The following is a 16,149-nucleotide window of genomic DNA, read 5'->3' as shown; positions in this document are numbered from 1 at the left end:
AGCCGGTGATAGTAAAAGAGAAGCTCCATGACCTTGTCTCTTCCCCCAACCCTTGCAGCAGCAGTTGGGGGCTTGTGAGGAATCTCCAACTCCTGCTTCCCACCCCTGCCAATTCCAGGCCCCTTGTCTATCTCTTCTTTATTAGCTCACCTACTAAATCAGTGCAATGCCATTGTGGTAGGTGGAATATTGGCCCTCTGCAGGGGTCCAGATCCTGATCCCTAAAACTTGTGCATGTTACCTTATATAGCAAAATTGATTTTGCAGATGTGATTATATCAAGGACCTTGAGACGGGAAGATTATCCTGGATAATCTGGGTGGGCCCAATATAATCACAAGGGTGCTTATGAGACAAGAGGCAGGAGAGTCAGAGTGAGAGGAGATGTGACCACAGGAGCAAATGTCAGGTTGATGCAGGACCCAGAGCCAAGGAATGCTGGCAGCTCTTAGAAGCTGGAAAAGACAAGAAAATGGATCCTCCCCCTAGAGCTTTCAAAAGCCACCAGCCCTGCCAGTCCCTTGATTTAGTGAGATTGAATTTGGACTAATGACTTCCAGAACTGTAAGATAATAAATTTGAGATGTTTCAGGCCACTGAATTTGTGATAATTTGTAGCAGTAGGAAACTGATACACCAGCATAAAGCAAACTTGATTTCCTCAGAAGTGTGGATGAATCTTTCTTTAGTCTTTTGGAAAAAAGACCCATGTTTACTTCGTCATTCTCTGTTGCAAAAGAGGAATATTTCCAAATTTAGCTTCAAAAGATTCATGAGAGGGAGGGGCCAGGGTAAGAAAAGAAAGAGGTGACTCAGGCCATCTGGGCCTGCCCACGGGACAGTGTTTCCTAAATGACTTTTAAGGAGATTGATTTCCAAGATCTGTTTGGCGTGGTGATGAAACCTGGGTCTCTGGGCCTTTGGAAATCCTTAACCTCTCTTTATCTCAGTTTCCACATCTGTAGAGTAAGGTAAATCTTAATCTCTACCTCGGGGGGGGATACTGTGGGCATTAAATGATTTCCTGTATATAAAGTGCTCAGAACAATACCTGCCACGTGCTTTATATACATGTTAACTACTATTAATAGGCATGATAGGTAACAGTGCAGCAGGATTGATAAGGACCTCATATGTTTGGAATATGTTCAGTTATATCAGGTTCAACAGATTTCTTTTCTGTGGGGTATCTCAGAGTCTTTAAGGTGGTAAGGTTCACCTTCTACTATACCACCAAAGTAGAAGAGAAATGTATCAAGCAGCATTTCTCAGACTTATTTAACCCTAGACCCCTTTGTGATTCTGAACAATCTCAACAGATCCAATCCATGGGGCACACTAGGAAATACTGCCTTGGAAAGCACCATGGAAGGAGACGCCAGTTGCTATATCCAACCCCTAGTCTCCTGCCCCTGGTACTGGACCCTCCATCCAGCCAGGGTGAGGAGAGCTTTGTGCCTAGCATCCAGAGTTGTAAGGCATGCCTTCTTCCAAGTTCACCTCATCCTAGGTGATGGTCGAGCTCTGGCACTATCCTTGTCATCATATGTTGGTTGTCCTAGGAATTAGCTTGGGTCTTGGGAACTGACCCGGGGACCTGGCCGTGTTTCCACACCATGACACTTGATGGGTTCCAACCAGGCAACCTGCAGACAGCGTGGAATACAGTCCGGACGTTCACAGTTTGGGGCCAGTGGATTCAGCTTCAAAGTAATGCTGATAATTTGAGAGCAAATAACCTAGAACTTAAAAATGGTTATTATACTCCACAAAGTAAGCAATTTTCTTTTCTTTTCTTTTTTTAAAAGATTTTATTTATGTATTCCTGAGAGACACAGAGAGAGAGGCAGAGACATAGGCAGAGGGAGAGGCAGGCTCCTCACAGGGAGCCCGATGTGGGACTCGATCCCGGACCCGGGATCACCCCCTGAGCCAAAGGCAGACGTTCAACTGCTGAGCCACCCAGGCGTCCCATACTAACCAATTTTCAAAGAGGAATTGTGTGAGTACTTTATAGGATGAAGTCGAACATTCGGTTGTATTCATTCTGGAGCATAGATTAAAAAAAAAAAAAACACCATGGTGTCAAAAAAAACACAACAAACACTATGGTGTCATTACTTACATAGGCACACCTTGTATAAACACAGGAAATTTAATTTCTGGAGTATTTCACTTCAAGAAATCATGCCTGACTCGCATAAAGATACCTTTCAAAATAGAAATATAACATTTAGTTAAGCTCGGGCTTTTTTGTTGTGTTTAGTTTTGTTTTGAGAGGCTATAAAGAAGTAAACTACAACCTTCTTTATTTTTAGCAGACACCTCTAAAAAACCTTGAATAGTGTTCTATTTATAAAACAAAGAGTCTGTTTTCACACAAACATGCTTAGACTCTTATTAGAAAAAGAGCAGGACAGTATCAAAAAAATGAAATGTTTCTTTTTCAAGATTTCTTGAATTCATCAGCAACTCTTTAAGAAACAACGAGACAGTTGACCTGGTTTTGTTTTTGACTAATGGGAGGTCATCTAGAGATCGATAAATTGTGCTGATAAATTCTGACTGAGGAGTTTGGAACAGATTGAGTATCCTGCTAGGGGGGAAAAATGTGAAATCTGAAATGAGAATACAGTCCGGCTTTTTTATGCAGCTGAGTGAAAGACAGCAGACCTAAATAATTCTCTGGTTAACTTATTTCACTGTCACATTATATAGAACATTTATAATTTCATCATCCTTCAAGGCATTACAAAAAAAGAAGGCGAAAACTTGGTCAATCTAGTGGTTATAAATGATTTTAGAAACTGAAAGTAAGTGAACCAGTTCCACTCAAATGTAGTGTTAGGAGCAGATGGGTTCCACCCTGTTTTATTTTTCTGATCAATTATTTCGTGCTATTCCTCTAATCATTACAATAATAATAAAGTGGACATTTATGTGATGCTTGTTACATGCAAAAGCACCCAGCTAAGACCTTTACATTGATTATTGCGTTTAATTTCTTAATAATGTATTAATGAGGCAGATACTTTAATTATCTCCATTTTGCAGATGAGCAAACTGAGACCGAGAGGGCTGTGGCAGGAGGTGTTAGCTCCTGTTAGGACACAGGCCAGACCACAGAGCCATGCGGGTAAGGGGCTGCCCAGTTCTTTGAACCAACAGTGAGCCCTGGTGCTCACTGTGGAGTTAGATGCTGATCTCTATTCTGTGTTTTCTTTTTTTTTTTTTCTAAGATTTTATTTATTTATTCACAAGAGACACAGAGAGAGGGGCAGACACACAGGCAGAGGGAGAAGCAGGCTCCACGCAGGGAGCCCAATGCGGGACTTGATCCCAGACCCAAGATCACATCCTGAGCCGAAGGCAGACACCCAACCGCTAAGCCACCCAGGCATCCCTCTATTCTGCGTTTTCATGGCAAAAACCCGAGAAAACTGGAGACGCCAAGGAAAACCCCATCCCACCTTTAACCAGAAGAGCAGCTGTCTTGTTTTTCTTCACAATTTCGCCAGTCCTTGTCACCCCAAGAAAGCTTAGATGTGACCTCCTTCCCTTTCCACCTGGTATCTTATTTGCACACCCCATTGTCATTTTACCTGCCTGTGCCCCACCCCCTTCCACCTCCAATTCTAATCTTCCCTTAATACAGAACTTGGGGTGCAGTATTAGTTCAACAAATGTGTGATGAGCTGAATGAAAGAACATGCCTATATGCAGATTGTACATAGATTTAGGTGCTGAGCGCTTTTTCAAGCAGTATTATGGCTTAAGAATTTTCTGTGTTGCTACATCGTTTTGATAATTAGCACTTGCATAATATACATTTTGTTGGAATATCCAACAGTAGTAATTGTCTTAGCCATTACTATTTTGTTTAAGATTTTATTTATTTATTCATGAGAGACACACAGAGAGAGGCAGAGACACAGGCAGAGGGAAAAGCAGGCTCCATGCAGGGAGCACAATGCGGGACTCGATCCTGGGACTTCAAGATCACGTCTTGGGCCAAAGGCTGGCGCTAAACCGCTGAGCCACCCAGGGATCCCCACCATTACTATTTTTATGCAGAGTTGAGGATATACTTGTCTCCAGTATTCTGCATATAAATAACACTACAGTGAACACCTTTGTGCATGGCATTTTTACTCACTTTTGGATTATTTTCATTAGAGTATGAGCCATAAACTGGGGATTTCTGAATCCTAGCATAAATGCTTCTGTGGCCTGTGATGGTGTTGTACAATATAAGTATAATATGAACTGAATATGTAATCTTAAATATGCCTCGTAAAAAAAAATGAAAGAAGGTAAAATTCATTTAATAATATATTTTGTGTATCCCAGTATATCGAAAATATTATCATGGAAACATGCAATCGGTATAAAAATTAAGATATTTTTACATTTCTTTTCTCTGTAATGTATCCAAAATACAGCAGATGTTAAAATTTCTAGTACATCTCGGGGTGCCTGGGTGGCTCAGTGGCTGAGCATCTGCCTTCGGCCCAGGGTGTGGTCCCGGAGTCCCAGAATCAAATCCCACATCAGGCTCCCCTCGAGGAGCCTGCTTCTCCCTCTGCCTGTGTCTCTGTATGTCTCTCTCTCTCTCTATGTTTCTCATGAATAAATAAATAAAATCTAAAAAAAACAAAACAAAAACAAATTTCTAGTACATCTCCAGCAGGCCTAGGCTCATTTCAAGTGCTCAGTAGCCACACAGTGTCTATCATATTTGGCAGCACAGGCCTCTGAGACTTATAATCCAGTATTTTTAAATGGCCTTCGTTTTTTAAAAACTCAGTCTTTTAAAAAAATAAAAATAAAAAAAATAAAAATAAAAAAAATAAAAACTCAGTCTTTTATCTTGCCCCATTCTGACCTCCAGTCACACACGTTATTTGGATCACTGCCTTGGGCTCTTATTCTAAACTCTTACTTTTTTCATTATTGTGAATATTTTCTTGACATCCTTTATGGAACAGGCACTGTGCCTACTGGGGACACAGATCTTGGGTACACCAATATGAGTAAGACGTGGCCCACAATCCACTGGAGAAGACAGACCTACCCATAACACAACTTTGACCAACTTGTTGGAATGAGATGGGAATTAAAACACACGCAGGCACACACACAGGCCAGTCATAACACAGAACATGATGAATTCCACGAACGACAATTAAAGTGTTGAGGGGATCCCGGAAAGCTTCTTGGGGAATCTGTGAGCAGAGCCCTAAGGGCTGAGTCGAATTTTAATGGGCAGAACTAAGGGAGAACAATCTTGCCTGCGACTATCTCGTTATCCCAACCAGATGGCAGGTTGGGATGGTCTCGCGTTGCATTTCCATCTCCCTGGAGCGCCTTTGCCAAGAGCCCTGCAGTGAGTGGAAGGGGCTGGGCAATGGTTGCTGAGCCCAATTAATAATCTCTGGTTGGCTGGCACGGTGAGGGAGACACCGGGGTCTGTCTGCCTGCTTTAACCTCGGAATTGAAGGGGCAGCTCCAGCTTCTCGCTCATCCCTCTGATTGTGTGGACTGCCAGTTTGCACTCCCAGTTTTCTCACTTTTCTAAATCGGTCTGGACCAAAACTAGTCGTGAAGAGACAAAATGGTAGATCAGTGGGGGCCAACGCTTTAACTCCCATCTGACCTCCTTGTCACTTATTCCAGCTCCTCTGAGCTTTTCAAGCAGCACAAACAGGCAACATAGACAGCCAGTGACATGGGAATTAGAAGGCACTTTCCCTTTAGGTGCATGTGCTTACACTTGCCTTTGTTTGACAACCTTGCAAGGTTCATAAGAATTGTTATCCCTGTGGCACAGTTAAGGAAACAGGAGATCAGAGAGGTTAACTCGCCCAAGGTTATATAGCAAGTGAGTTGGAAGAGCCAGGGCTCTGACTCTGGATCCTCTGACGCTAACTCCTGGCCTTCTCATTATCCAAAGCTGCCTCCTCTGTGCTGAAATGTTAACACTCACTGCTTTCACATGGAGCACTCAGCTCTTTGGTATTTACATTCTAAATCTGAGCAGTGGCGAAAAGGTACACCTCGTGGTGATACAAAGAAGGTAAAGTAGGGGACAGGGAGCCAAGGGTTTGAAGATGACTAATATTTATAATGATAGTAACATTCCTGATGATGACAACAAGAGCTAATATTTCATTCTTCATATCAGGCCAGCATCCTGCCAAACGCATTCCATATATTACCGCATCCAGTCCTCACAACCCACCTGTGTGGTGTAGCCATTGTGACCTCCGTTGTATAGATGGAAAAATGAGATCAGCTGGAGGAATTTGCCCAGGTCACGAGGCTGGATAGAGAGCAGTGTGAATTTGAAACCAGACCTCATTTTTAACCCCGCAAATGCAGTCACTGCATTACAGTTATGTTCATGCCACCTCAGCTGGAGGTGACGGAGGGCAAGAAATTAAAATTCTATATACCGTTTTCTCTGAAATGAATACCTTACTCACCACTTGGGGTTATTGTGAACTAAGAAATGTGGGAATGATGTGTATTAAGCACTACATAGATATATAACATTACCTACGTTTAAACTAAAGTTCCTGGGCACCTGGGTGGCTCTGCCGTTGAGCGTCTGCCTTTGGCTCAGGTCGTGATCCCGGGGTCCCGGGATAGAGTCCTGCATCAGGCTCCTGCTTCTCCCTCTGCCTGTGTCTGTGTGTGTGTCTCGTGAATAAATAAATAAAATATTTTTTTTAAAAAACTGAAGTTCCTCAGTAAAACGAAAAATGAACCACCGCCATCAGGATGGTGCTTGGCATATAGTAGGTGCTCAGTAAACATGTATCGAATTACTTGTATGAATAAAAAATTTCTGCTGCTAAAGACACCTTTCTGTTCCCACAAACTATTAGGTGGGGAGGGGAGAGAAAGAAAGCAGCCTCCTGAGCAAAAGTCCCCCAAATGTCCCACCCCCTAGGGAAACTGCCTTATGGTCAGAGTGGAGTCTAAATAGATGGTGAATCTGTCCGTCCATATCCAACTTGCATTTGGCTACATGGAGATTTTACACCAAATAATTATTTCTTTCCAAATGATATTAATCAGTATTGGAAACGTAGAACATAGATTTTCAAATAGAAGGGGAAAAAATGACCCCCCTAATCCTCTTCCCAAATCCAAGATAACCATTCAGTATGTTGGTCTGTGTCTTTATTCGAAGCATTTTTGCGTACTTGAATTCATACGGATATGCAGATTAATACTCTGCTTCTCCATTGATCACCAAGGTATACGCAGTTTTTCGTGAAGTCACAAACTCTTCATGAACAGTCGCTCTTAATTCATTTGACAAATACTTGAGCATTTGCTTTGTGCCAGGTGATCCAGACTGAAGTCACTGAACTTCCAGTCTTCCTTGTTATGTTTAATGCATAGCATTTTATTGTCCACTTGTTCTTTTAGGATGTATTTTTCTGGTGACAGCCTTTCTTGCCAGTGTGACCCTCCCCAGCTATTCCCCCATGGGGTCCCCAAAGCAAAATCGTATAAAAAGAAACCAGCGTTATCGACACCAATACGTGACAACTCACACTCAGACAGACACATTCTCAAATCAACTAAACATAGTAAAATGGTGCCTCGAGTGGGGGGCACAGATTTCACCAGGCCACTCCACCTATTAACATCCATTCCTAAGAGTTCACTAGGTAACCAGACAAAATGCAGCTAATCCTGAAGCCACTTTTCCTTCTTTTCTTGCTCTTTTGGGAAATCTAAATTAGGAAACCCCTCCACCTACTAGGTCTCTGTGACACGTCTGTAGGGCAGAAGAAGGAGGTGCAGGTGCTCTCTGCCAAGTTGCCTGAGTACTTGGCGGTCTCCCTGTCTCCTCCCATCCTGTTCGTCCTGTGCTTTGGAATCAGCCAGGCATGTGACACATGTTGCCGTCACAAGCTCAGTCTTTAGTACGATGTGGTTTTGTGTTTTGTGGTCCTGGCTTCGGCTGCCCAGCCTTATTAAGGAGTACGCAGGAGGAAATAGAAGGAAACCTCCCCCGAAAAGTCCTACCTTGTATGCTCCTGGTCACCTCGTGGCCTGGAGGCCCGTCTTCACTTGAAATTGCTGGATTCTCAGATCATTCTGGTGTCCCCCAAGTTCCTCTGCAATTAGGTTACTTAGAAACGAAGGACTTCTGTCCAGGGCAATTTTACCTGTGAAATGGTGAGCTTTGGGTTTATCCTGAAAGCTATATTCACTTTTGGATTCCCAACACCTACCTTGCCAGAACCTAGCTCATGACAGGCATCCAGGTTATGTTTGTTGAATGAGTAATTGCCCAAGTACCGTACTGAGCTCATCCTGACTGGGCTATCCACCCAGTAACCGCACACAAAGCAAGGGACACCATGTCTCCCTTATGGCCAAGCTTAGTGCCGGGCACATCCTAGATTTTCAAAAACCCTAGATGAAAAGTATTATGATGGGATCATATTGAGCCATAAAAAGAGGTGGATTTCTGACACATGCTACGATGTGGATGACCCATGAACACGTTGTGCTAAGAGAAATAAGCCAGACCCAAAAGGACAGATGTGGTATGATTCTACTTACGTGAGACGCCTGCAGTAGTCACAGTTGCAGAGACACAAAGTAGAGCAGTGGTCGCCAGGGTCTGGCGGGAGGGTGGGTAGAGGGAACTATTGTCTCCTGGGAGCTTCTATTTGGGATGATGAAAAAGTTCTGGAGTTGGATGGTGATGATGGTTACGCAACGCTGTGAGTGTATTTAATCCCACTGAATTACACACTTTAAAAAAAATGGCTAAAATGGTTAAGTTTTATGTTCTATTTAGTTTACCACAATTTTATTTTAAGATTTTATTTATTTATTCATAAGAGACACACAGAGAGGCAGAGACACAGGCAGAGGGAGAAGCAGGCTCCTGGCAGGGAGCCCGATGTGGGACTCGATCCCAGGACCCCAGGATCACGCCCTGACCCAAAGGCAGACGATCAACCGCTGAGCCACCCAGGCGTCCCAGTTTACCACAATTTTAAAAATCACCAAAAAAGAAAAAAAAAAGAGGAATGCTGCTTATTTTTCTATTCTCCTCCATCCATTGAGCCTCCCTCATTCTTTCAAAGCGGGACAGTTGGCTGACATCCCCCTTTGAAGAATTCTCCCGGCCAGGGGATAAAGATCAACCCAAGGCCCTTTTTCCGGTCCAGGCACCCTGGTATGGGTGCCCTCTAATTTCCTCAGCCACAAAACAAAGTGCTATTTTTGGATGCACCTGGGCATGTCCCAAATCTGCCTCACCTGCCCGCCAAGACGGAAGTCCTGCCATGGCCTTTCCTCTGCCCTGTCAGGCCCTTTGCACAATTGATGAGCCCAGTCTCCCACTCAGCCCCATGGGAAGGCAACAGACGCTGTCATGTTATTTTTAATAAATCAAGACACAGCGCGTTTGAAAACAGGTCATAGTGGGTTTTTTTTTTCCCTTGGCTCCCCAAACAGACTCCTCTTAGACCATCTCCTTTGGGGCAAGGGAAAGGAAACTGGGTAACAAAGGCTTAATTCTGACACTTGTTCCTTATCAGTTACCAAAAAGGGGGCACAGTTGGCATGTTTGTCGAGACTGGGTGCCCTGTCTTGGCTTATGAAGCCCCTGCTCACAGCTCATGGGCCTCGGGTGACCCCCGCAGGTAAGATTTGTTCCTCTCCTGTCCACAAGCACACAGACCGCATTTTTCACCCCGGCGTGCCCTTTATCAAGAACAGTATCTGTTTTCATCCCAAGGACCTCATAAGGAAAGAACATGTTGCAAAGTCACAGGGAAGAGATGGGACCAGACAGCTGGTGTGAGAGAGAAGCCCGCACTGCCCTTTAGAGGCAGCTGAGCCTGTGGTTTGGGCCAGGCAGCCTTCCCGGGCAGCTGCGCAGGGCTGTAAATCTTGCCCTGAAGTTAAGCCATCCCTCTCTCTCCTAGCCATGTCAACCGGTGTGTGCGTGTGTGTGTGTTCGCTGCACAAAGGTGTGAAGGTCCTCTGTGGGCTCATGCAAAGCATCTCCTTAATTGCACGGGAGAGTAACTTCCAGGCTGCCAAGTGGAGGGACTTGGGGGAGAAGGCTGGCTTCCTAACAAACTCCAGAGCTAAGGAGAGAAAAGGAGGCAAGGAAGGGAGTGGGGCAGGTGTCTGCCTTTCATCTGGATATTCAGGATGACACATCTGGTGCCAGGGAAGCTGCTATTTCTAACTGACGGGAAGCTTTGCAATCAAGGGAGGGCTGAGCTGTCAGGTGAACTAGAGATCAAGAATTATCATGACAGCTTCATGGCATGTGAAGGGGGCTGTGAAGTGCAGTGTGATTTTAACCAGCGGTGGTTAAATTAGCTTCTGTTGGACCTGGTGTGATGTGCAGTCGGAGAGGGGTCGGTGGCAGCTAGGAGTGCCAGGCATGAGCAAGGTTGCAATTCTGAAGTGCCTCCACTTAGAAAAGAAAGTGTACGTGGAAACTGGCCCCTGGCTTCTGAATTTTGCTTCATGGAGATGCCAGGCTGCGGTGATGGTGTTAATTAGTAGCTTGTCCGGGCTGCCAGTGAACCTCTCCGAGCGCCCTATTATTATTAATATTCTAGGGACCCAAAGTCACCCCCTTCCTGGATCTTCCCCAATTTAAGATGCTGTCAAAATCTAACCACCTGTACTAGCCAGCTAAGCAGCCTTGACTAACGTTTTGCCCTGTGCTCTCACATTCCATGGGATTGTCTCTGCAAGACTGAGCAAGCCAGGGAGTGAGTGAGCGCCTGTTGGAAAAACTTCCACTCAAAAGTGAACTGAGGAAGTGCCTTTTAATAAGTAAGCAGCCGGAGGAAATCAGGCTCTATCTAGCCATCTAGTAATGCTGGCCTATTCACTGGGGACTCTTCAGAAAAGTCTGGAGCAGGAGGACCTAGTATTTGATGAGCCGCAGCTTGGGAAATTCTAAAAAGAAAAAGTAACACGAGAGACTGTGTGTTGTATATGTGTGTGTGTGTGTGTCTGTGTGTGCATGCATGTGCACAAACACATACACGTATGCTGCTAATATATTTTATATATAAATTTAAAAGCTGCATGTTAACACCTGGCGTCCGCGCTCTGCCGAAAGTTTTGCGTGAACTTCCCCCAGGTAAGCAGATACTCTGCTTCCACCTGCAAGATGAGACGGACGAGCCACACCTGGGACTTGATTGGCCTGTGGTTCCCTAATCCACGCTCGTTCCTCTGCCTCCACGAGAGTGGTGAACTTGGACAGGACCCCCAGGTTCTCGCAGCTCTGGGCGACGCGGCCAGCACACCCGCGTGGGCCCTTGCACTTGCCCCTCCACGCCTTCCATGCAGGATCCCAGCGGAGCCCTAACCTTCGCAGGAGGAACCTAGGCGACAGTTCATAACAATCCCGAGTCTTGGTGGCGCAGCCTGCCGACCCATCTGCACAGGGGGAGTTTGTAGACATGGGCCAGCGGGCACCAGGGCCATGAACCTGAGGAGCCCAGCTGAGCAGAACGAGTTAGACGGTTCCTTTTCCAAATCCTGCTTTCCTGGGGTGTGCCCAGCCCCCACTGATGTGGGCAAGGGAGTAAAGAGCCATTCACCTGTCCCAACCTCAGATTTATGGTCCAGCAGCTCCCTTCGGCCCTCACTGCCGCACTGTGTACAGCAAACACAGATGACCTTTGCAGCGATTGCATCTCAACCTGCTCCCATATAGGAAACCTGTTTTGTGTTGACATTGTTCGGAACAAGTTCTGCGGAGGTTAACTCCCTTAGCGTCCAGCCCTGGACTTGCAGCCTAAAGAAGCCAAGGGCCCCTAATGGCAAGAGCAAAGGGGAGGGAGCCCTGAAAGCACCCGCAGCTTCCATCCATCTGAGTCTTTGGTCCAATGGCCTCAGGCAGCTGTAGTTCTCCCCTTCCTTCCAGAGTTTTCTAATCCTTCTCTCTAAGGGGCTGGATTACGGGTTCTGATTGGCCCACTGGCAACAGGGCGCTTTGTGGGACATTTTCTTACAAGTTGGTTCCCATGTGGTATTTGTTAGTCACAGCTAATTATTAAGTCCTTGGCTGAGGCAATAGACATTGTTCCCCTGGATTCCTCCCCCCACCCTGCCCCCCTCACCCCCCATTGCTACAGAACAAAACCCATTGTGGGGCTCTGGAGGCCGACTGTGCACATATTTTCCAGTGAACCCCTGATGGGCTCACTGCTGGGGTTTCATGTTTCAGGTTGAAACTCAACTGGATAAAGCACTGTTCATTGATGCTGACACATTTGGTCTCTGCTCTGCGCAACGATTTCTTCCACGCTAGACTCGGTCCCTTACAGGCAGTTTAGGTAATTCATTGAGAGTGATTCACAGCATTTATTGAGAACATGGATAGTCTGCACAGACTTCTAGAATGCTAGGATTTCTCGATCACAGAAGGACTGTCGAGTGCCAGGTTTTGCTGGCATTGTGCAGAAGCATAGGTCAGAAAGGAGGAAGGGGCCGAGTGAGTGAGCACGTTGAGCCTTTTCTTCCAGGCCTTCCAGCAAGAGCACCCCTGCATGTACCTGCTTTGGATGTGGGGCTCCTGCCTGAGATTTCCACAACCTACAAGCAATCCGAAATCCAGTAATCAAATACATGCACGCATTCATTTTTCAGATGAGGAAAGTGGCCCACTGACGGTCACTGTCTTATCACAGGTTCCCCTGAGTTAGTAGCTTGATGCCAGAATGAGAATCAGCACCCAGGTCTCTTCTGTGTGCCCCTATTTTTTTTTTTTTACAAAGAACCATTTCAATCGCACGATGCCATGGCACCCCCTGAGGCTGTACCGTGCACAGCCTAAGAGCCTGTATGGAGCAGCCCTGTTTTTACTTTGCAAGTGTGAGAACCAAACCCAAAAGTGGGCTAGAAGGTTTTAGTTCGCATCATGCAAGGGAAAACACAGAGGCTTTGGAGACAGCGGATCTGTGTTTGGATCAGCCCTCCGCTACTTACCAATCCTGGGAATATTGACGTTACTTGGTTATCACTGATCTTCAGCCTTTTTATCTAAAAATAGAGCTGGCAATACTCAAGGATTGTTAATAATAATTCAGGGATTGTTATGAGTAATTAAGTTTAATGGTCTATGTAAAGCCTCCATGTGAAGCATATCAGGGATTTGATAAATGTTCCTTTTCTTACAATTTAAATTCTGTCTCACTCTCATACACATACATACAGGTTTGAGTCAACATGAAAGCCAGATTATTTTTTAAGGTTTCCCCTTAACTTGGAAACTTCTGGATTGTCACAAGCTTAACATTAACCAAATGAAATTTGGGGTATCCACAGACAATGGGCTTGTCTTACTCTTTTGCAAAGCACTTAAAAGCTGAGCACTTCCTGGGGGGAATAGGGCTGTGGGTTTCCTGAGAAGACTCTGTGAGAGAAAATTAGAAAATTGAAGTCTTGTTCCTTTGACTCTGGAATCCCCTTGGATGACCTGGAGGCGCAGAGGCTGACTGCCCTCAGATGGACTCTAGCAGCGAAATCAGAGCTCCTCATTGTACCAACTACTTGGGTGTGCTTGGGACTCTTTCAAGCCTTCTTTATTTGCCATTCACAGACAAACCATAGGCCCAGCAGCTTGTTTTCAAAATCTAAGGAAACAGATGTTTTTGCTTATTTTTTCTCTCTCCCGTGCCAAAATGCTTACTGAGTTTTCACTGGGTTTAGAACTTGCCATTTTTTTTTCTTTTTACCTTTAAGACAAATAATAGAAAGGGATTGTTGTAAAATGAAGGGGGAGGATGGGCGTCCCAAACTGGAAATGGTCTATTTCAGACTCCAATGAAAATGTTGAAGAACCTGAAGATGGGAAGTCCTAGATGACAAATGCAAGCGAGTTTGACTAGTTGAGCCCTAAAAGGGTCTACCTGGCATTACCCCCCAGGCCTGGGGTAAGAAAGCAAGTGCTGCCTTTCCTCCAAGGAAACCCAAAGCATGGCACCTAGCTGAGCAAGGCAGTGTGGTTGCAAAGGGCTGTGTTGACTACACCTGTGCTACGTGAGGCCCATGCCACCGACAGCTCCTGGATGGCCCGGTCAGCTCCGACATGTTAGGTTCTGTATCAGTGTCCTGTTGGCTGCTGTAACAAATCACCACCAAGTTTAGTGGCTTATAACAACACCTGTTTATTATCTTATAATCTCTTGGTCAGGAATCTGACATGGGTTTCACTAGGCTAACATCTGGATGTCAGCAAGGCTCTGGTTTTTTCTGGAGGCTCTGTTGGAGAGTTCCTTTTCTTTCTTTCACTTTTCCAGCCCCTGGAGGCTGCCCACATGCCTTGGCTTGTGTTCTTCCTCCTTCATGTCCAAAGCCAGCAACAGCAGGTTGAGTCCTTTTTACGTTACTCCATCTTCCTCCTCTGCCCCCTTCCTCTGCTTTTGGCATGTAATTACCCCCTAGATAATCCAGGACAATCTCGCCCATTTTAAGGTCAGCGTGATTAGCTCCTAAACTCCATCAGCATCCTTAATTCCCATGTGCCGTGTAAGGTAATATATTCACAGGTTCCAGGGATCAGGATATGGACATCTTTGGGGGCGGGGGGTGTGGACGTTGTTGCCTACCATAAGTACAGAGGTCATTTTTACATTTTACTACAATTTTATGTATTAGGACTCTTTCAGTTGCAGAAACGGAAACTAATTCAGGTTAATAAAAAGAAAAGTATTTTATTAGCTTATATTCTTGGAAGGAAATGTGTGATTGGCTTTGGGCACAGCTGGATCCACATGTCTAACACGGTCATCTGGGTACTCTTGTTCCTTTGCTTGGCTTTTTTCTTTCCTTTCCTTTCTTTCTTTCTTTCTTTCTTTCTTTCTTTCTTTCTTTCTTTCTGTCTTTTCTTTTTTTTTTTTTTTTTTTTTATTTCCCTTAATGGTTTGATTCTCAAGCACAGGCCATCTGCACGGTGGCTAAGACAAAGCTCCCAGGCAATTCCAAGCCTATATAGTCCTCAAGACCAAGGATCCCAGAGAGAAAGCCATGATCTCTTTTTAGGTAGCACCAGCAAAAGCCTGAGAATGACTCCCAGCTTGGTCACAGGTAATCCCTAAACCAGTCACTGTTTAGGGAGATCCTAGAGCAGCGATGAGTCAGCCTTGGAGCACGTGTACTGAGAGGGGGAAGGAGAGATTCTCCAAAGAAAATTCAGACGCTGTTACCAAAAGAAGAGTGAAAGAGCTAAGCAGGCAGTAACCACTGGCGTCCACTCCTCCATCTCATTGCTGGCTTTCAGAACCATTCACCCGATCCCAGTTCAGAGTTCATTTGGCTTCAAGCAACAAGACACTTAAAAGAGTCCAGAAGAGGCTCACCCAGGGCAGCTAGGAAGTTAATTCAAGTACTGTGTAAGAAGAGGAATTGTGCGATGGCTATAAGAATGGGTTTGGGAACCAGATTGTTTGGGTTCATATCTGGTTTATTGGTTGTGTTTACTTGAGCTCTCTGTGCCTCAGTTTCTTCACCTGTAAAATGGGGTTAGTGCTAATACCCCATGAGCTTATGTGAAATTTAACTGTGTTAATCCAAATAGTGTTTTAGAATAGTTCCTTGACACAGAGTAAGCCCTCAACTAGTAATAGCTTTAAAAAGTATTGTTATTATAAGTAAGCCCTTGAGGGTGGCTTAGGAATTTGCAGAATAGTTCTAGGAACCAGGTCAGATACTTTCTTGGTTTCTCTTTTTCTAGCTGGGGCCACACCATCTGTTATCTCTGGAACTTTCTTTTAAGCACCTCAGGGGCAACTGAGGTTCTCATTTGTAGGATGGATTTTCAGTTTTCAGGTGCCCTCCTTTCATTCTGTCCTTGCCTATACGTGCCCACCACCACATGAATGCTGGGTCAGTATTTCTGAGTTCTGAGTCTTGAGAGAGTCTGACAGTCTGGCACATGAGTGGCTTTAAATAAAAGTGCACTTCCTTTGATTAGCCGTGACTGACCAGGCTGCCTGGGACACAGGGTCACCTCTTTCAGGAGGCATGGAAGGACCAGCATAAGTCAAAGAGGAAAATTCAGCTTAGCCAGAAAATTGCCCATCTTGCCTTCTGCATGTATACGCTAACAAATAGCAGGGGGCTTCTACA

At 45.1% G+C, this 16,149-nt stretch overlaps 1 protein-coding gene across 10 annotated transcripts in view; it reads left to right on the top strand.

The window, feature by feature from the left end:
• Window positions 1–16,149, top strand: part of MPPED2 (metallophosphoesterase domain containing 2) — a 182,168-nt gene that overhangs the window by 151,191 nt on the left and 14,828 nt on the right. The gene's annotated exons all lie outside the window — the stretch shown is intronic.

The sequence above is a fragment of the Vulpes vulpes genome, chromosome 5, assembly GCF_048418805.1.
Source record: "Vulpes vulpes isolate BD-2025 chromosome 5, VulVul3, whole genome shotgun sequence".
Lineage (NCBI taxonomy): Eukaryota > Metazoa > Chordata > Mammalia > Carnivora > Canidae > Vulpes > Vulpes vulpes.
Note: the sequence above shows the minus strand (reverse complement) of the source record. Positions and strands in the feature narration are given on the sequence as shown.